This window comes from Petaurus breviceps, unplaced genomic scaffold (genome assembly GCF_028583685.1).
Source record: "Petaurus breviceps papuanus isolate PSGF00001 unplaced genomic scaffold, PetGlider_PUasm1.0 81, whole genome shotgun sequence".
In the NCBI taxonomy this organism is placed as follows: Eukaryota; Metazoa; Chordata; class Mammalia; order Diprotodontia; family Petauridae; genus Petaurus; species Petaurus breviceps.
In genome coordinates this window covers 5,206,203-5,227,988 of record NW_027186546.1, presented here as the reverse complement: position 1 = coordinate 5,227,988, position 21,786 = coordinate 5,206,203, and the positions used below count along the sequence as shown (strand labels likewise).

The window sequence follows — 21,786 nt, the reverse complement described above, 5'->3', positions numbered from 1 at the left end:
TGGTCTTTCGAACTCCAGTGTCTCCCCTGTGTGCAAACTGTTTAATTTTCCTAAAACATTTCATACTCCCAATTAAAAAAAACTATTGAAAAGAAAACTATTGAGTATATATTTTTTTAAATGATGGATGTTATTAGGCTTCCCTATTCCCATATCTGTGGCACTGGTCTAATTTGTTTTCCTATTAAATTAGGAATTAAGAGATTGATAATTTCACATACATTATTTTTGTAATCCAGAAGCTTAAAATATGTATTTGGAATGTGTACTGTATAATTTTATCAATAAAGACAATTGATAATTTAAAAAAAAAAAGATTGATAGGGGCAGCCAGGTAGCACAGCGAGTAAGAGTACCGGCTCCAGTGTTGAGAAGACCTGGAGATTGAATCCCGGGCTCAGACACTTAGCACCCACCCAGAAACACCTGGCTGTGTAACCTTGAGCAAGTTACTTAACCCCAATTGCTTAGGGGCGGCCAGGTGGCTCAGCGAGTAAGAGCACCGGCTCCAGTGCTTGGACGACCTGGAAATTGAATCCCGGGCTCAGACGCTCAGCACCACACCCAGAAATAACTGGCCTTGTAACCTTGAGCAAGTTACTTAACCCTGATTGCTTAATAAAAAAAAAAAAAAAGATTGATAATTAAGTGCAGAAAATGGATGGGAAGGACCAAAATTCATAATTTCAAGGTTTTGTTCTAAAGTGATATAACAAGCTATGATTTGTGATTTTTTTGGTTGGGAGGAAGTGGAAACAGGTTACTGGCCTTTTCAGACTTCTCTAACAAATCCAACCAGCACAACAGAATAGAAGAGCATGATGAGAGCATAGTTTTCTTAACATTTTATTTAGCTCCTTTAACCATTTGAGTAAGTAGAATACTAAAGCTATTTGCTTTAGCCCAGAGGGTATGAAAAAAAAACCGAGAACTAAAATGGATGTGACCATAAGTTATATCAAGAACTAACATTTATAACCTAACAATTGTGGTTGGTGGGTTATTTTTCAGTCAGGTCTGACTCTTCATGACCTCATTTGGAATTTTCTTGACAAAGACACTATAGTCATTTGCCATTTCCTTCTCCAGCTCATTTTACAGATGAGGAAACTGAGGCAAACAGGGTTAAGTGACTCGTCCAGGGTCATGCAGCTAGTAAGTATCTGAGGTCAGATTTGAACTCAAGAAGATGGCTCTTTGACTCCAGGCCCAGCACTCTATCCACTCGGTCACTTGGCTGGCCTATAACCTAACAGCAACAACAACTTAATTATAACAACAGTAAGCGTTTACTATATGCCTGGCACTGTGCTAAGTACTGAAGATACAAAGAAAGGCAAAAACATAGTCTCTGCCCTCAAGGAAATGATGGGAAAGACAACAGGCAAACTGCTATGGACACAAAAGAAATGGATGCAGTGTAAATAAGAGGCAATTTCAGAGAAAAAGCACTAGAATTGGGGGAGTGGAGGCAGGAAAGGCTAAACTTTGAAGAGAGCTAAACAAGGAAGCCAGGAGGCAGAGATGAGGAGGAAGAGCATCCCAGGCATGGGGGAGAGCAATGGAAAGTCACAGAACTGACAGATGGAACATGGCTTTTCAGGAACAATAAGAAGGCCAGTGTCATCAAATGAGAGAGTACATGGAGGGGAGCAAAATATAAATGTCATAAGTTAAGAAGGAATCAGATTGTGAAAGTGAAATGGAGGATTTCATATTTGATGCTGGAGGCAATAGGGAGTCGCTGGCATTTATTAAGTAACATGGTCAGAACTACCGTGTTTCCCCCATAATAAGACCTATCCCGAAAATAAGCCCTCCCCTTACTGTGTAAGATTCCTCTAAAATAAGCCCTCCCCCGAAAATAAGCCCTATTGAGATTGCTACTGTAGTGAAGGTGATCCCCTGCGCTACACGCTACATTACGGTACCCTCTGTATGCACCGTCCCCCCCCCAGGGGGGGACGCACACCACGCTCCAAGCTGCATCCAATCAGAGCTGCAGCAGTGAGCGCGTCATCCTGTTCTTCCCCAGTGATTTGCTTACTGGCGCCATTGAGAGCAGTGCCATGGAGGAGAGCTGAGGCAGGACAACATAAAAACCCGGTATGTAAGCGGGAGTGAGGGGGCATGATGGAGGATAAAAAGGGCATGATGGAGGAAAAAAGAAGAACTCAGGGGGCATGATGGAGTGAAAAGAAGGACTGATGGTCATAATTTTATTATTCTGTCTGTTTTGACCCCCAGACACGAGTACAAAAAGGAAGAGCTATACTGTTGAGTATAAGAAAGCAATTGTAGAGGAGTCACATGGCAAGAATCTTGCAGTTTTCTGTAAAGAAAAACTTTTGGCTCTTCAAATGGTCAGAAAATGGAGAGCAGATTATAATAACCTCAATCAACAGGTGGATGAGGGAAAAGGGAAAAAGCGCAGGTCTGGATCAGGTCGGCAGCCCTTATATCCTGACTTGGAGATCCTCATTGGTGAATGGATTGCTGACAGGAGAGCAAAGGCCTTGGTTGTGCGCAGGGCTGATATTCAAGCATTTGCCCTTTCAATGGCACCAGAGTTTGAAATGGTCTCAGAAGGATTCAAAGCATCACAACACTGGTTGGACGGTTTCCTTCAACGGTATGAACTGTCCCTAAGAAGATCAACAACACTGTTTAAGCTGGAAGATGCTGAAGTTATTAAACGTGCACTTGCATTCAAGTCCTTTCTTGATAGGATCGACATTTCCAAGTACCAAACCTGCAATATGATTGCTATGGATGAAACTGCAGTGTTTATGGGACAAGGATCTCAAACAACAATTTATCACAGGGGTGCAACGTCAACCTACATTCCCACCCCTGGCTATGAAAGTGCACGGGTCACCTGTGTTTTGGCAATTCGTTTGGATGGAAAGAAAGCCACACCTCTAATCATCAGTAAGGGCAAGAAAGATAAGATTGAACGTGTATCTGGCATTTACGTTCTTGAAACCAAAAAAGCCTGCTGTACACAAGCCATTATAAGAAAGTGGGTTGATTTAATGCTGCCACTTGTTATGCGAGGTAACCAAAGAGGTCTGATAGTCTGGGATTCAGCCAGCACTTACCGTGCTAAAAAAAATGAAGAACTTCCTTGCAGAGAGAAGAATAGATCAAGTAATGATTCCTGCAGGAATGACTGCCTATCTCCAGACCCTTGATATTGCAATAAAGAAGCCATTCAAGGACCATTTGTGCATGGAAGTCAATGACTACATTAAAAATAGAATGGAAAGAAATCAGCGTGGAAACTTTGTGAAGCCCTGTCTGCCAGGAGTCGTGACTCGGGTGAAGAAGTCATGGGATAAAATTACTGACAGCTGTGTTGCCAAGGCACTACGAGCAGGTTACCTGGACAAGACATATTCATTTAAAGAGAGCTATATTGCTGGACATGACAGATTGGGGTCCACTTCTTCTGAAGGAAATGGAGGCGCAAGACATCCAGGACGGAATTCAGGGTATGGACACTTATGACGATGTTGTTGAAGAAGATGACATGATCATTATTGAATAAAGGTACATTTTTTTGTTCACATTTACCTGTTTATTAAAATTGCTGTCAATGTTCATTAAAATAAGCCCTCCCCTGAAAATAAGCCCTCTGGTGTTTTTCTGTCCAAAAAAAAAAAATAATAATAAGACAGTGTCTTATTATTGGGGAAACACGGTATACTTTAGGAATATCACTGTGAAAGCTGAGTAAAGGATATATGAGAACAAAAACTGATCTCATCAAGCATATGTGTTCCTCTCCTGGGCATTTAATGTCTTCTGCGAGCAGCCCAGTTGATGAAAATACATCTTCATAGTCATTAATTGAATAGTTTAATAACCATCAGCTGAGAGAGCTGATGAAGGAGACTGTTAGCTCTCCCCTACAGAGGAGAGGCTTATTAACCACAACACCCCACAATGAATCAGAGTATCGCATTACCATGAAGATAGTACATCAGCTGAAGAGTCTAAGGCCCTTCCCTAAAAGAAAAAGGCTCACTAACAACCATACTATCCATAAGAAGATGGTAGAACTAGCTAAAAAGAGTAGGTTGAGGGGCGCAGTGAATAGAGCACTGACCCTGGAGTCAGGAAGACCTGAGTTCAAATCCAGTCTCAGACACTTAACAAGTACTAGCCATGTGACCTTGGGCAAGTTGCTTAACCCCAATTGCCCTCTAAAAAGCAAAAAAGAAAAAGAGTAGGTTGATAGAGCTGAAGCTCTCTTCTAGAGGAGAGGTTAATTAATCACTGTTTCACTAATAGATATTGCACAACATGTCGGACTGATGAAGGCCAACTGGAACAAAGCACAATGCCCAACAGGGAACAAGGCCCAGCAGAGGGCAGTGTGACAACACCACTAAAAAACATTGCAGCTCTGCAAGGTCAGAAGCATATTCCTTCATATATGCCCTAGCCATACATTTCTCCATGTGTGTGTGGTCATAAGGGAGGCAGTGGAAAGAAAATGGATTTGGAGCCAGAAGGCCTGGGTTTGAATCCCAGATTTGCTCTTAACTTCCTGTGTAATTTTTTCATGCATCACTTAACCTCCTCATCAGGCTGCAAGTTTCCTCATGTATAAAAGTTCTTTTGAAGGTCCTTCGAGCTCTCAGTCCATGATCCTGTTGCCACTGCAAGTGGTATTTGGGAGATAGTGAGCTTAAATTTTGAAGGAAAAATGCTCTATTATAATTCTTATTACTCTGCTATTTCATTAAAGGTCTTTGTTTTGAACTAATAGGGTATACTGGCTGACTGACAAAAGTCAATACATTGGTGGGGGCTCATGAGCTATGGTTTAAAGATCATTCCGATATACAAAGGACCTAAAACCTAATTTAGCTTTCTGGGGAATCATGAGTGAGAGAGCCCCAGGTGTTACACAGTGGGAACCTAACCAGAATCTTTGTTGGCAGTGAACGGTGTATAGTAGAGAAGAGGCACTGAACTATAAAATCTGATTGGGACCATAAGAGAACAATGCCTGAAAGGAAGAAAACCAAGCAGATAAGATGTAATGGCATTCCCAAAAGATATCCAGCTAAGCAAAGGCACAAGTATGAGTTGTGCTACCTCCCTAGCAGGTGCCCTGGCCACAAACATTCCCTGAATATTCATGTCCTTTCATTAAAGCTCCCTGGTCAGAAGAATTCCCCAGTTTATACTAAAGCAATTCATGTTCATTCTTCCTAATGAGGGTGTATTTGTGAAAGAATGAACTCCAGACTTCCAGAGAATATTCTTTTATTTTATTGTGTTACTATTTCATTAAATGTCTTTGCTTTGAGGTAAAGTCTATCTCCTCTAGCTTACTAGGTAAAGTAAACACATCAATGAGGGTTTATGATTTATGATTTCAAAAGGATTCTGACCTACAAAATTAACCCTGAAATAGCCTTTGGGAGACCCAGGGGGAGATGGGGTCCTTAAGAACTGCAATTTCACTGCTTTAGGTGATTGTTACCCCCATAGGCATGATGTGAAAGACAACTATCAATGCTGTCCCATAAGTCACCCTCTATCACTGTCAGCAGCAGAATACAGGGCTTGATGGGTCAATGGCTTGACTCAGTATGGCATCTCTTATGTTTTCTGACTATTCCCTTCACTATTCCAAGGATTAACCCCTTTACATGATGATTTCTAAATGTGTTTCCCTTTACATGTTGTATTTTTCACATGGCCTGATTAAGTTCCCTAGGAACCCTGCCAAGTAAACACAACTTGAAGCATTTCTGCCAATTCTATATTTAGTCTTACTAATATTTTATATTTAGATTATTCATTTTACCCAGATGTTTTGCGAGGCTTACATTATTAAGATGAAGTGACACTAAACTTTTAAACATCTATCATCATTTAACAGTCATTTTCTCAAAGTAAAAAGAATAGTTGTTTAGAGTCCAAACCAAATTCCCTTCAGCTTTGCTCAGGTGTATACACATTGGTGGCCATGAGGGATGGAGAACAACATTTACATATCTTCAGAAGAAGTGTTCAAGTTTGTTCAGGTGGCATGACTGAACTGAGACATTTGACAAATAAGCTGATTTCTGCCTGTCAAATGGAAGCCTACTCTTTTGACCTGTCTAGGTTTTCCTGGTTTTGTAGGGAATAAAAACAGGGTGGACAGTAAGATAGAAAGAGTTTGCTCTCTTCCTTTACAAGGTAGAGCACAGCAAAGGAAAATTTCAGGAAATGAAAAATCTGCTTCTGCAGGACAAGGTACACTCACCAATGTCAGAGGCCCTTTGAGAACACTGCCATTCATTTCCATGTGGGTAGAGGGCTGTTTGCTTTTCCAAAGTTATGCAACCTTGAGTCATTAACCAGGCAAGAGTTCTTGATAATAGTTTTGACTAACTTTTGCCTTCAACTGTATTGCTCCAAACTGGGGCATATAAATAGTTTGTGTTTTGTTAATCAGACCATACAAACTATTTAACTAACAGTACTAGAATTCAATAAACTCTTCAGTGGATCTCTGACAAAGCCCTTCCTGAGTTCTGTATTTTGCTAGTCACAATTTCCTTATAGTAGGTATAGAAGAAAAGCTTCAGCTGGTTTTTTAAAATATAAGCCTTTGAATTTCTCTAATTTTAGGTGTCCCAACATCTTAGGCCTGGCATGTGAACACTTCAATTTGGTCTGTGCTATGGAGCTTCAGAATAGTATCAATTGTTGGTGTTGTTGAGTTGTCTCACTCTTCATGATCCCATTTGGAGTTTTCTTGGCAGAGACTGGAGTGGTTTGCCATTTCTTTCTCTACTGTATCCCCATTTTTCATGTGAGTAAACTGAGGCAAACATGGTGAAGTGAGTTGCCCTGAGTCACACAGCTAATATGTGTCTGAGTTCAGATTTGAACTCAGGTCTTCCTGACTCCAGATTGGACCCTATCTACTGTGTCACCTAGCTGCCACAGTATCAGTACGTTTTACTATATATTTACTGCTTATCAGAAATATTCCTATGTTTTCTTTCCATGTAGACCCAAACAAAAGAAAGAAAATAAAGCAGAGACAGGCATAAAGGATGTGATTCTCCAAAGATGGCCTCATTGTAATCTGGAAAATACACCCTCTTCAGTCAACTGCCTCCTCCCAACTAACCAGCTCAGCTTTGATGTAATTGATATTTTGCATTAAGTGGCTTAAGACTTATTCACAAACCAAATGACCAAGCTTCTTCTAGCTTGTTGTAGGAAGGGCCTGGCTGAAGGCCAATCTTCTAATAGTTTAAGTTTATTATCAGCGTAAAATAAAACACTAGCAGAAGACCTAACAGTCAAGAAATAGAGATGTACTTAATCATGGCAGAGGAAGGCTATACAACTAGGCCACTATAGTGATTTACCTGAGGGCAGTTGCCCTAGCTCTGTATTGCCTATAGGAGGTCTTAGTCAAGCAGTAGGGGGGTTCTGGAGCTCAGCGTGACTTTTTTGTACTAAGGTGAAAGATCAAGAAGTACTGTCAAATGGCCAGACACTTTAGTCCCCTGAGTCTTGAGGATCTTGAGGATGCATTTTAATGAAAAAAAATTAGTCCAGCCCACATGGCAAGAGGACTCTGGTAGATATTCCTCCTGTCACACAGTAGTTTCCTAAAGAATCTTTGACCTTTTTTCTTCCTGACATTTTAATCACATTTGAACAAAACAGTTTATCAAACAGTTATGCAATGTTTCCTCATAGTTATACTTACAAAATTAAGGGCCACAGTCTGGAAAGTATTTTCCTTCTTTATACCCTGCATTGGCATTGGTCATAATTTTATTAGAATACTGTATTCATTGTTTTCTGTGTTATTAAGAGAATGTTTAAATACTTGGAAGGTACAGAGAAAAGTGACAAAAATCCCCCCCCTAAAGATGGAAAATATATTCTATCTGGAAATATCGAAATGTAATAGGGGTTAGTCAGGCATAACCTAAGTCACTACTCTTATTTGTTACCAGTGACTGGGTATAGATCCAAGATGATTCATCACTGACATGCTTAGGGGTCTTTTTCTTTGGTATAAAATAGATCTGAGATGTCATTTTTGGACTCTCTCACCATTAAGTTCCTATATTAAAGTGCAGTGAGGTTGAAGGTGGGAGCCAAGGGAAAAAAGAAATGAATTTCTTCTTCTCCCACCCCTGCAATAAAACATGGGGGTCGTCAGAAGAAGAGTATTGATAGTTGTCTGTGTCTGCCCTGTACCATGGGGGGAAGTGGGGCAGGCAGTGAGGGAAAAGGAAGAAAGAGAGAACTGAATGTTGCCAACCCTAATATTGCTTAGATTATTCAAGTCTGCTGCAAATGGGAAGTATCTGTTCAGCAGCTCCCAAAAGTGTCTTTACCTTCTCCAGAGTTGGGGCAGAGGAGTAGTCTAATGGATGATTTGAGTTTATGCACTTGTACCTGAGTTCCTATGAGTTATTTGCAACTTATGCATTTTGGTGGCAGGTGAAATAAAGACTGTCCAATATTGGTTATTCATAGTGTATCTAAGCAAATGTGAACCATAAGTAAGTTTCATTTAGAAGATTTTAGCAGAATAAATCTCTGGGGTTAAGGCACGAGCCAGAGAGGGAAATTAGCCTTTCAGGGAGTCAGGCCCCTAGGAATAGACTAGGTCCATGTGAGGCCATAGACTTTGGGTCACAAATGAGATTGGAGTAGAATAAGGTATATGCCACTTTTACATGGAAGATCAAACAAGAGAAAGAGAGTTTAAATTAAAGTAAGAGATGTTTGTTAAAATGCATTGTGTAATATTTAACAACAGCTGACATCTCTATGGAACCTTAAAGTTTTTATTTCATATGGTTCTCACACCAGTTCTCTGAGGTACGTAGAGTTCAATACCAGCTGCACAAGAGAACAACCACGTCATATCTAAACTTTTTGTGTGTTCTCCCAGTTCCTACCCTAATGTTAACTCCCCTTGCCCCCAGTGCCTGAAGGCCATGTATTACTCTCCCCCAGGGGTCTCCAGCATGTCTAGGCTCTTCTATTTCCTCCAGTCACCACTAATGATGCCCCCTTAAGCATCCCTAGCACCCCAGTGTCATTTAATTACTTCACCTCCAGATTAACTTTTACAAAAGGATATTTACTTCAAACGTATCATAATAAATATACTCTACCTCATATAGAGTATGATCCTTGCCTCCCCACCCCCATCCCATACCACCTCAGCTTCTGGGGAGGGGAAGGTAATTAGGTTTCTAGCTTAGTTCAGTTCCTACATAGCACAGTCTCATTTCCAAATTCAAAGCCCTACTTGGGCTTAAGTCTCAGGCATCCTGGCTTCTCAGGGCTTCCCTGACAGGCTGGCTGGCTGTAACATCCTGCCTGTATCCTGTCTCTGATGTTGCCATGGCTCAATTCTGGGTCCAGTGAGAATTACATCTGCACCTAGAAACTAAGAAGAACAAAAGAAACAGAATCGAAACCCCAGGCCCATTTCCAGCAGGGGAAAGAAGCCCTTTCCCCTCACAGGTAGCCACGCTGAAGGTTAACCTTCACTAGTTCTGAAGGCTGAGCAGGAAAGAGTGAGACTGACCCTGTCTAGAAGTTTTGAAGATGCATCCTGTTCTGGCCATGCAGCCAATTCAAGGAGGCTACTCCTACCCCCATGATAAGGGAATGTCTTCTCCTAAAATCACTGTGCCTCCATATTGAATGATCTAAACAGTGTTCTGTACACAGAGCATGCAGAGTTGATTAATATTATATTGATAAATATTGAATGATTCTGTGTATTACTTTCCCTATTTTAAGGAAGCAAGAATCGGGGCTCAGAAAACTTGGAAGTGATTTGCCAGAGAACAGTTAGTAAATAGCATGACTCCAAATTTAGTGCTCTTTATAATACACTACAGCTGCCTTCCCACCCCAACCCCCTTAGCCAACTACATCATGGGTTTTTTGTCCCTAGGAATTAAAACGTTCAAATAGAGTACAAAAGAAAGTTGTTGAACTTCCATTCCCAAAGAGCTTTAAGACATAAATAGAAACCATCAGTCATGGGTGGTTTGTACATGGAAGTTTGGACCAAATGATCTCTTAAAGTCCATGCCAACTCAGGCTGACCACTTAACAGAGAGATATTTTAGAAAGTTCAATGGACAGAAGGCTAGACTAGATGACCTCTCTCTGTGTGTCTATAGTCCTGTGCAAAGAAATAATGATCCTGTGAGGGTAAATTTAATTTTGTTTCACATTTTTGTAATAAGTCATTTTGTGAAGAGGAGCTTTTGTTTTTATGTGGTTTTTTTTATCTGTGTAATGCTCTGTAAATGGAGTATTTATGCTTCTGGTAATAAGGTGAAGTGACAGGTATTCACAGAGCAAGGTGAGAAGTTAAGAATGTATCTAGATTGGTGACATGTTAATTTCAGGATTGAAAAGGCCTTGGATGGCAGAAGCTATATCAATTCGGGTGATCAGTGAGGGGGGAAAGATGCTAAAAAGGCTAAGAGATGACTTACATAAAGGAAAATGGAAACATGATGCTTTTTGTTAAGAAAACTAAATAAGCCGCTGTATTTTCATAATGTTTATATTGAATGTTGCTGTTGCTATAATTTCTCAAAATGAATGACAGCATTTGATGTGAAGATGAGTTTGCTTTGGCAGTTGTGTTGAATAGCAGAGTAATTTGTCTTACAAACTCATGTACTGCTGTTATTTGTGTGTGTGAGGATTACAGTGATTACTTGGGCCTGCTAAAAATGTAAATTGACTTTTTTGATAAACTGAAGGCTCATTTTTAAGCAAAAGATCATTTTATATGGGGTAAATTAGGAGAGTAGAGGAGGCTCTAAGTGGTGCTTGGTGGTGTCTTAGAGGAAGGAGATTTATTTTGGGTTTTCTGAGATCTGTATCCCCTCATCCAAAAACATTGACTAATTTCCTATTTGTATGTGAACACTGAGATATAAGAACTGTGGCCCATTGGTTTAGAAAGATGATATCCCAATCTCCCTGCTCTCTAAAAACTTATAGACTAAGGCACAGACAAAATTACAAGCATTTCTAGCTCTGTCCTTGAAATTAATTGTAAAAGAAATCAAACCCCTCCAAAAATGCCCTTGTCAAATGCAAATCTATGGCAGCTCAATAGAGAAGTAAAGAATGAGACAAGTGGTCAAACCTCTTTCTCTGTTGGGTTTTTTTGTTTTTGTTTTTTTGGTGGTTTTTTTTTTTTTTTTGGTACGTGTGCGTGTGGGAGGGGGAACATGAAAAATAATGAAGACACCACAGTTTTGTGGGGGAGGTGGGAGGGTGGGACATGAAAAATACTGAAAACACCAAGAAAGAGATGGAAAGAGTACAACACATTAGAAAACTTCAGAAAGAAACTAGAGTTGCAATTAAACCATTGGTTTTGTATTCCTGTAATGTTTGTCTGTCCTTCGTAAGCATATGTGTGTATGAGGGTGTAATGAGAATGGGAATTTGAAGATCTTCCCTGCCCCTTAATAGACCTAGGGGGGAGTTTGAATACCTCCCCTGCTTTGAAAGTAAACTCTGCCGCCTGATAGGTTGAATGTGATCACAAGGAGCCTGTGATGGAGGGAATTTGCTGAAGGGAAGCAGAGCCCACAGGAAGCTTCCCTCCTGTGAAGATAAACTCTGCCCCCTAATAAGCTGAATGTAGCCTGTGGTGGGAGGAGTTTCCTGAAGGGAAGCAGGGCCCACAAGAATCTGGTAGCCAGAGCTAGCCAGACTGTGGGAGAGAGAGGTGGACCTCAGCCAAAGAGACAGATAGGCTCCTGAGTAGATATTGATCTTGTATTGGTTTGTGGGAAGGCTGAAGGATGCTGTGGCTCTCAGCGTTATTGTGGCTTCTGAATCTTTGGTACTATGATGGAATCGGCTTACTGGTTTTGGGATTCAGTTTTCTGGTGTCTAAATAAGTGTTTCAGTTCTGTCCTCTGTCTGGAGAGTTGGTATATTTTGTGGTAGAATATCATGCGATACTTATGGTAATGGTCTTTATCATGATCGTGGGTGTTGTAAATATTGCATTGGTGCTATAGAGGGGTAATGTGGTGTTGAAGCTAGAGGGTCATCCTCAGTCTGGAAGACCTGGGTTTGTGTCCTGCTTCTGACACATGCTAGCTGTGTGACCCTGGGCAAGTTACTTAACCTCTCAGTGGCTCAGGCAGTTCATTTGGACTATAAGAGAAAGAGCTAGCCTGTATCGGTAGAGAAAGTTTTATCACCTGGGAGTTCCCTAAAACAATGAGATTATAGGTCCTGGTCCCCCACTCAACCCCTCTTCTATTCCCCACCCCTCAACCCCACCATAAATATCCAAGAAGAGCCACATAAAATAAATGGGAATTTTTTTCAGTGAGTGCATCAATGTGAATTAAATATTGCCTAAAGGAAATCAGGCTTAAAACTAGTGCAATTTGTCCTAGATTTGTATTTCACACTGTATTTTATGTAACCCTACATTCTCTTTGTTACAAATTGTGCTCCTCAGAAAATTTTGATGCTAACAGCATTTCTCTCTCTAAAATATGAAATATGAAATGTTTATCAGATACTTATATGTATAAATTTTTAAATGTGAAAAAGACTTCTAAATTTCCCTGATTAACTCCCTTCATTCAGGAAATATTGCATCCACCCAAAGGAAATGAGCAATGTCATTTCATGGGACACTTGAGCATCTCAACTTTCAGTACTCATGATAAGCATAAGCAAAAGAGCATGAAGATAATGGCAGTTTGTGAACCGTCTGTTGCAAAGGATTAAGTGGTAATGAAATTCTATCAAAAATTTAAGATAGTCCAACGAAGGCGTAGCCTGATACCTAAGTGCAAAGACAGACACGGAGAACTTGGCAAAACTATGGACTGAGAAATGAAAGGACAAAGGCAAACAAATGACTCCTGCTGAAAAGTCAGAACGCACTAGGCATAGAAAACACTGAACATCACAACATTTCTACTCTGGGACTATGCTTCTTTACTCCCATGGCCTTCTGTCCTGCTGCCTCTCGCTTCTCTAGCCTAGCAAACAGGCCCTGCAAAACTATGTCTAGAAGGAGCTAAAAAAAAACAGCCATTTAATTCTCAACTCTCACTCTGGACCGTGAATCTTCATCCCAGCCAACTTCCTCCTTGCCACCTCCCAAATGCTCCCTCGGTTTTCTTTCTCATGCTCTAGGAATTGGGATCAAATTGATACTAACTTTGCTTCTGGGAACAGGTATGTCAATTAACTGCTTTATAGGTCTATTTACCAACTCTGTAACTTTCCAAAACAGAACTGGACATCATTCCCCCATATGTGTTGTGTCCCCTTATTAGAATATAAACTTCTTGGCTCCTTGGCCGCCCGCGGGACCAGGCTCTGGTGCTGCGGGGTCGGGCGGCGGCCCCATCCACCGCGGCGGCGGCCGTGCCAGGGCCCTGACCTCCGCCCTCCCGGGGTCCCCGGAGCCCGAGAAAAGCTGCAGGAGATGGAAGACGAGGCGCTTTTCTTGCTTCTACACAAGATGGTGACCGGCGTCTACAAGTCCGCGCATCAGGGGGAGGTGGAAAATGGAAGATGCATTACTAAGCTGGAAAACATGGGTTTTAGAGTAGGACAAGGACTGATAGAAAGGTTTACAAAAGACACTGCAAGGTTCAAAGATGAATTAGATATCATGAAATTCATTTGCAAAGATTTTTGGACCACTGTTTTCAAGAAACAAATTGAAAATCTAAGGACAAATCATCAGGGCATCTATGTGCTTCAAGACAACAAATTTCGGCTCCTGACTCAGATGTCGGCAGGAAAACAGTATTTAGATCATGCTCCTAAGTATTTAGCATTTACATGTGGCTTAATCAGAGGTGGCTTATCAAATTTGGGGAAAAAAAGTATCGTGACAGCTGAAGTGTCAGCAATGCAAGCGTGTAAATTTCAAGTGATGATACAGAAGATGTAGCTTGTACTCAAATGCTTCTACAAAGTAATGAGATTATATTATTCACTTATAAAGGTTTTTGAGTAGTAACTTTTGACTTACTGGCATTTGTCATAAGTTTCTACAGTACATTGATTTGTGTAAGCTATATGTCAATTAAATTTATTAGATGATGTAATATGCACTCTCAAATAAGATTACCATAGTATATGTCATCTGATGGAACAGGAGAGTATCAAACAAATTTTTCCTGAGACACTACATGGTAGCTATATATCACAGCATACCAAATTCAACTTTATTTCATTAAAAAATTTAAGTAAGCACAGCAACCAAGTAACATTTCTTTGTGCTTTTGCTCTACCGCTTTATGATAATATTTATTTGGCATTAAAAAAGAGGGCAAAACTAAAGTCTTATTGAATTCACAGAGAGAAAAAGTTATCATTTGTACCCATTCTTTTCAGGTCCAGAAAAAAGATTAAATTGGATTAAAAAAAGTTGGAGGTATATGTTAAAATGAATAATTTTCATATTTGTAATGAAGAGGCTTTGTATTTTAAGTCTGGTCATGGCACTACAAAAATGAAGACTGGAAGAACATTTCTGGGATCAACAAGGGTGGAAAGAATGGAGGTAAAGTTTTTTGAAAGAAATCAAATGAAGAAAATGAAATTGATTGTTTGGATACTAGATTAGATAAATGGTTAAAGGACTATTTCTAAAAATACATGATACCAATCAGGATGACTCTTCACATGCAAAGGTTATTTGTCCAAGTCAATTTCACTATATTCAGGTAATGAACAATTGATAATGTCCATTCTTCATACTAGGTAACAGGACTATTCAGTTCCAATAACTTTGAACATGTTGCACATGTTAAAATCTCTTTTATATTAAGTACCTCCCATGGGTTTACCAGTGGTATACAATAAATATTATTTGATTTCTTAAAAAAAAAAAGAATATAAACTTCTTGAGGGCAGAAACTATCTGATTTCAGTATTTGCATTCCCAGTACTCAGCAAAGCATTGAGCTACATAGTAAGCACTTCCTAAATCACTCCTTCATTATTCCTTGCTCTGACCATGTGACCAGCCCAATTTCTTGGTGGATTGTATATCTCTTTGATGACATCCTTTACACTACTTCTTTTATAATTCCTTGTCTGTAATATGTTGCTATATGCACATGCACAAAATGTACCTCTCTAATGCTCTTGGGTGACTCTCCAACTTAATTCATCAGAGATGGTAGTATTCTATGACATATAGCCATCTGACATCACCCAAGGAATACTGGTATTAAGAATGTGGGCCATGGGGGTGTCTAGGTGGTACAGTGAATAGAGCACCAGCCCTGGAGTCAGGAGGACCTGAATTCAAATCCAGCCTCAGACACTTAACACTTACTAGCCATGTGACCTTGGGCAATTCTCTTAACCCCAATTGCCCCCTCCAAAAAAAAACAAACAGAATGTAGGCCTTTATTTTAGGAAGAAACTTATGGCCTTTCTATGAACTTTAAAATTTCTCAATATTTATCCAATCTAATCTTCTATTCTTGTTCAATTTTAGACTCAACTCATTGTCTATTTGCATTGTCACACACATTATATGGATATAGATGGATGTAGATATAGATAGATATATGCAACAAATAGCCCATATATACAAGGTAGGGGGAGGAAAGAGAGAGAAGAAGGGAGGGAGGGAGAAAGAGAAAGAGAAGAAAAGGGAAAGAGGGAGGAAGGGAGAGACAGAGACAGAGAAGTAAGTGGCTCAGTAGATGGAGAGATAGAGAACTAGGCTTGGAGTCTGGAAGACCTGAATTCAAATTGTCTTAGGGACCTCCTAGCTGTGTGACCTTGGGAAAAGCACAATCTCTGCTTGCCTCTATTTCTTCAACCATAAAATGGGGATGGGCAGATAGGTGGTGCAGTGGATAGAGCAATGGATAGGCTTGATTAGGAAAACTCATCTTCATGAATTCACTAGTGTCAGACACTTAATAGATGTGTGATCCTGGGCTTAACTTAATACTTAACTCTGCCTCAATTCCTTATCTATAAAATGAACTGGAGAAGGAAATGGCAAATCACATTAGTATCTTTGCCAAGAAAAACCCAAATGGGGTCACAAAGAGTAGGCCACAACTCAAAAACAAGATGGAAGGATGACAACAGCACCTATCTCACAGAGCTGTTGTGATGATCAAATGGGATAATATTTATAGAGCATTAAGCACAGTACCTGGCACATAGTAGCATTTAATAAATATTTGTTTCCTTCCTTCTATATATCCATACATGGACAGAATGATATATAAGCAGACAGACTGACAGCAATTATGATAGACAAATAGATAGATAATTATATATCGGTAATAGATGATAGATGGATAGACAGAGACAGACAGACAGAGAGAGAGAGAGAGAGAGAGAGATAGATAGATAGATAGATAGATAGATAGATAGATAGATAGATAGATAGATAGATAGATGGTTGGATAATAGACTGTAAAGCTCTATAGTTTTTCCATAGTCCATCCAATTAATTATCACAGCCTAGACATTATGATCACTTGTTTTTTTTCCTATGGGTATAGTTAATGACTGCATATATCATTTAGGAGACTCCTCAGTGTTTCTGAGCTTCATGAAATGAGCACAATATCCTCTTTAAGGAGTGTCTAGGGGTGGCTAGGTGGCGCAGTGAATAGAGCACTGGCCCTGAAGTCAGGAACACCTGAGTTCAAATTCAGTCTCAGACACTTAACACTTACTAGCTGTGTGACCTTGGGCAAGTCACTTAACCCCAATTGCCCTGCATAAACCCCTGCAAAGAGAAAAAAAAAAAGGAGTGTCTGGAGGACCTCTCTAGGACAGTCTTGGTGATGATTAGGCTTTGTGATGAGAAGGCAATGAAGGATTAAAAGGATATAATCCCTAAGGTTAAAATGATAGTAATTCAGGGGCGGCCAGGTAGCACGGCAGTAAGAGCATCAGCTCCAGTGTCGGGATGACCTGGGGATCAAATCCAGGCTCAGATACTTAGCACCACACCCAGAAATTGCTTTAGAAAAAAAAAGATAGTAATTCAGACGAAACTGCTGATGCTGTACTTCCTAAAGGTAACCAGCTATGCCAGGTCAAAAAAAGGTATTTCTGCAGGGCAGAGTAATTCCATTAACAGCTATAACACATACTACCCATAGGCTAGGCCTTTTATGCCTTACAGAACAAGAAATCAAACTGAGGATGATCTCCATGAATGGCCTCTCAGACCTTTTAAAAAGGAAACCAGCCCAACCTAAATAAAATATATGACACTCTAAGCACATAAATCTCTCCTTGCCTTGAGCCTCAAACTGGGTCTCCTACTCTATGGCAAAAACCTTCGATGAGAATGATCCCTGTTTTAAGTTTCATTTGATGTCAGTTATCAAAGGATTGTGAAACAAGTTTATCTATTGTTGTATCTTTGTTACTGAAGGCCAGAGATTAAAGTTTTGATGGAGAAATTTGAGCAAACTAATGGGAAAGTTGAAGAACAAGTTAAGCCAAAGAAGGAAAAGGGCTCCATCAAAAGCAAGAAGAAAAGGTTGAGAAGAAAGGACTAAACAAGAAGTACATGATGAGAAGAAGCTAAAATGCAAGGTAAAAAAACCAAAAACAAATGGGTAAACAAGACAAATCCGGTGAACAAACAAGCGGCTAAAAACAAATGAGGCCAATAAAAGAAAGCCAGGAACATTTGTATGGCTGTCAAGCTGTTAAAGAGTGACTAAAAGCTAACCAGGTCTTAATGAGGTGGTTAGGAGGTGAATTGTAAATATCCACAAGCATTTTTGGAAAACAAAACTAAGCTTCATCAGATGGACAGGTAGAAAACTGCGTGGTGACTTGTCCAGAGGGCAATGTTTGAATTTCCCCCCTTTGCCAAGGAAGTGCCACCTATACTCAAAATTCAAGTCAATCCCCACTCCAACAAAAAAGATGGAGATCAAAAATGTTTCTCCACATTCTAGGGTGTCACAAATGATTTCAAGGTACTTGGCAGCAACAAGAAAAAGAAAGTAGGTTTCAATGTAAGAAAATAAAAAGGTTTATCTTCCAAGTATCTGAAGTGATGGAGAGGATGCTTGGCCTTCATTCGCCACCATTTTGGTTTCAAGCTCCCTAATCATCATCATTATGTTCTTTCCAGAATAAATTTGGCACCACATAATAGGAAACCATTGCTTCCACTTTGATATTAACACCTCATCAGTACAGCTCAGTTGCTTTCCCCTGTTTGATTGGAGGGCAGACAAAAACTTCCTCTCACAGCCTCCCCTTATGGAAGGCTCAAAACCCCAAACATTTTTTCATTTGCCACCAGCTGCCCTGTTTGGTTTTACCTCCACCATTATGTTGATCATGTCCCTGTGCTGGGTACCCTCTGGCGCACATGCGCGCGCACACACACACACACACACACACACACACACACACACACACACACACACACTTTTCAGCTTGCTTGCCTGTATTTTCCCCCATATCAGATTATAAGCTCCTGGAGGCCAGGGACTGTCTGTCTTTTTCTTGTTTATATCTCCAGCACTTAATAGTGCCTTGCATGGAGTAGGTGTTTAATAAATGTTGATTGTATCACATTGTATCTAAAGGTTGAAGAGCAGAAAAATCATACAAAAGAAGGGAAGAAAGACCACTTCATTTCATACTTAAAGTAAAAAGAAAACAAAACCCAAATCTTAATTTGAGGCTTTTTTTTCTGGAGGAGAAGAAAAGAGCATCTTATCCTCCAAGGAGTGATAAAGTTGAATCATAGGTACTATCAGGGTGATATCATCCAGTAAGGAAAAAGAGAATAATGATGTTTGGTGACTCCCTCTTCAGGAAGTATAAAGACAGCTTTTTTTTTACCTGATAACAATAGCAAAGGCTACATCCAAGCATGTATCCAAGGCTTTACAGAGAACCTCCCAAGACCTGTCAAAACAGATGACTATTACTCACTTATTATGATTCACAGGGGGCACAAGTGATACTCACATAAGGAAACTAAAAACCATAGGCAAAAATGACAAATCCTAGGGAAAAAGCAATGAAGACAAGGGGGAAATGAGGCCAGGAACACAAGTAATAGCTTCATTGATGCTGTCCTTTGAAGGCAAATGATGGAGAAGGTAAAAACTGCTTTGGAAAATGAACAGCAAACTAAAAAAAATGTTTCTGATAATGACACTTGAATTTCTGAACAATGGTTTAACATAGAAGAATGACAATCTTCTGGTCAGAGATGGAGAATATCTAGCAAGAATTTATTTGTCTGGTGTCTAATATATCTAACTAAAATACCTTTAAATAAAAAGGTTGAATAGGGGGACAAAAACACTTATGTAAATCCAACAAATTAGAATGTGTAAAAAGAGTAGCTAGAATGAAGAATAGCTATTGGAATATACAAAAATTCACAGGGCACAAAATCCAAGAATGGAATTAGCAATGCACCCATAGCCTCAAATATCTAAAATGCACAAAGTTTAGCCAAAAAAGTAAAATGTACAAAATGTTCTAACCCCAAAATAAGCATCATTAAGACTTGGTGGGAAAAAACTTAAAATTGGATTATGGTTCTAAATGGATATAATTTATTAAAAAGACAAAAAAAGTTATTAAAAAGTATGTAATAGTAGCTAACATTTATATAGCACCTTAAGATTTGCAAAGTGCTTCACCTGTAACATCTCATATAAACAAACGGATCTCACAACAAAACCATGAAGTAGGTGCCATTATCCTCATTTAGAAGAAGAAATTGAAGTTAAGGGAGTTTAAGTGATTTGCCCAGGGTCACACACCTAGTGAATGTTTGAGACAGGATTAAAACTTGGATATTCCATCCTCCACCCTATCTACTGTGCCACCTAGCTGCCTCACTCTAATTAGCAAGATAAAATACAGCAGGCAAGAGTAGTAGAGAACATTTGGGTGAAGATCAGTGAAAGGATAAAACAAAGAAGTTTTGTAATCAGAGTATCTTACAGACCCCCTGGACCAGAAGATGAAATAGATGAAGAATTCATCTGTAACAAACCTGGAGCAGTCATGATGGAAATTATCTAAACATCAGCTAGAACTCTTTTTCTCCTAAAGCAGAATAATAACTTTATGTCTTGCCTTAATAACAACAATTTCATACTTTAGGAGGTGGAGAAACCAGTAAATGAAATTTCCATTCTGGATTTAATCCTTAATAACTGATTCCTAAAGAAAAATTAATGGGAAATGTGCAGAAGTATCCCTTAATTCTTTTTATTATTATTTTTTATTTAATTTTTTTTTTTGCTTTTTGGAGAGGAGAAGGCAGGGCAATTGGGGTTAAGTGACTTGCCCATGGTCACATGGCTAGTTTTTGTGTTAAGTGTCTGAGGTCGGATTTGAACTCAGGTCCTCCAGACTCCAGGGCCAGCGTTCTGCTCACTGTACCACCCAGCTGCCCCAGTAGCCCTTAATTCTTAATATTTCTAATAGAGATGAAATACAGGAATAGTCTGAAACATGATCTTAGTTTGGGGAAGGCTCGAGTTCAAAGGAATCAGAAAGAGAATAGTAAAATTCTGTGGATTAAAATTCTACAGAGGAAATTAGTCCAGAATGAATAAGAAACCCTCACAAATGAAATTAGAGGGAGCCAAGTGTAATGGGAATGCAAATTTGGAAGATCTTCCCTGCCCCTAGGCTAAAGTGCACCTGAAGCCTGGGGTGGGAGGCTTGTTTTTCAGTAGATACTTTTTGATTGGCCAGTGGGTCAATAAGGTTGTTACATTCTCTGAGCCTGCAGAAGGCTATATAAGCCCTGATGTAGCTTTGTTTTGGGGGCTCACTTTGAGAAGTGTTCTGTGATTTGATCTGGATTCTGGGAAGCTGTTGTCCAGAGCCCCCTGGCTTTGAAAAAAACCCAGATGTTGAAACCCAGATGTTGACTGGTTATGGATGTAATGGTTGGACAGTTTGGAAATCTGTCTACTTGATCTGTTTCTGTCTTGATAATTCTGCCTGTATACTTTGAAGTTCGGGGTGCTGACCTTTTTCCCCTGAACAAGGTAAACGATATATGTCTGACTGATTAAAGTAAGCTTGTTAACCCATTTTGAGTTGCTTTCCTTTAACAAAGCAGATCCAAGAACCTGTGTGGGCAGCCACCCTGAGGATACTTGGGGTGCTTGCTGCTACACCAAGATGACAGATGAGGGGCAGTTGACCAATTGATCTTTCCTCATATTCCCATCCAAACAACTTTAAAATAATACCTCAAGAAAAATTTTGGAGCAGCAGAATCAACAAAAAGTCAGTCTGTTTTTCCAGCCTAAGAAAACTTGAGAGGTGGGCAAGTGAAGTCTGTAACATGAGGGTGGGTATTTGTCCAGAGATCACACATACACAGAGTTGTTGCAACAGCAGCAGCAGCAGTTTTTGGAGCTCTCAGCCTAGAAATGGTGAGGATTCACACACCCTCAGAAAGAGATTATGGGGGATCCTTTTCTGGTACTGGGTACAGTTTAGGATGAATAGTAACTCCCTTGCCTATACACGTTTCTGGATCACATTTCCAGGGCAAAGAGGAGGGCTAGTGGTGGGTCATAAAGAAGCAGGGGCCCTGGTCTCAGTTCTACAGCAAAAAGAAGCTCTAGTGTGTGCAGCTACAGGGGACCAAGTACAATTCCTGGGTAAAGTCCAGAGTGCAGACTAGGAGAAAAGTGATCATACCTCTCCCAGGATCATACCACCTTGGAAGAATTTCTTCTAGGCCTCTAG

The 21,786-nt window shown here is 39.9% G+C and overlaps 1 pseudogene; it reads left to right on the top strand.

The window, feature by feature from the left end:
- The first annotated feature begins 13,489 nt into the window (after positions 1-13,489).
- LOC138176078 (trafficking protein particle complex subunit 6B pseudogene) lies at positions 13,490-14,104 on the top strand (annotated as a pseudogene).
- Positions 14,105-21,786: the final 7,682 nt, after the last annotated feature.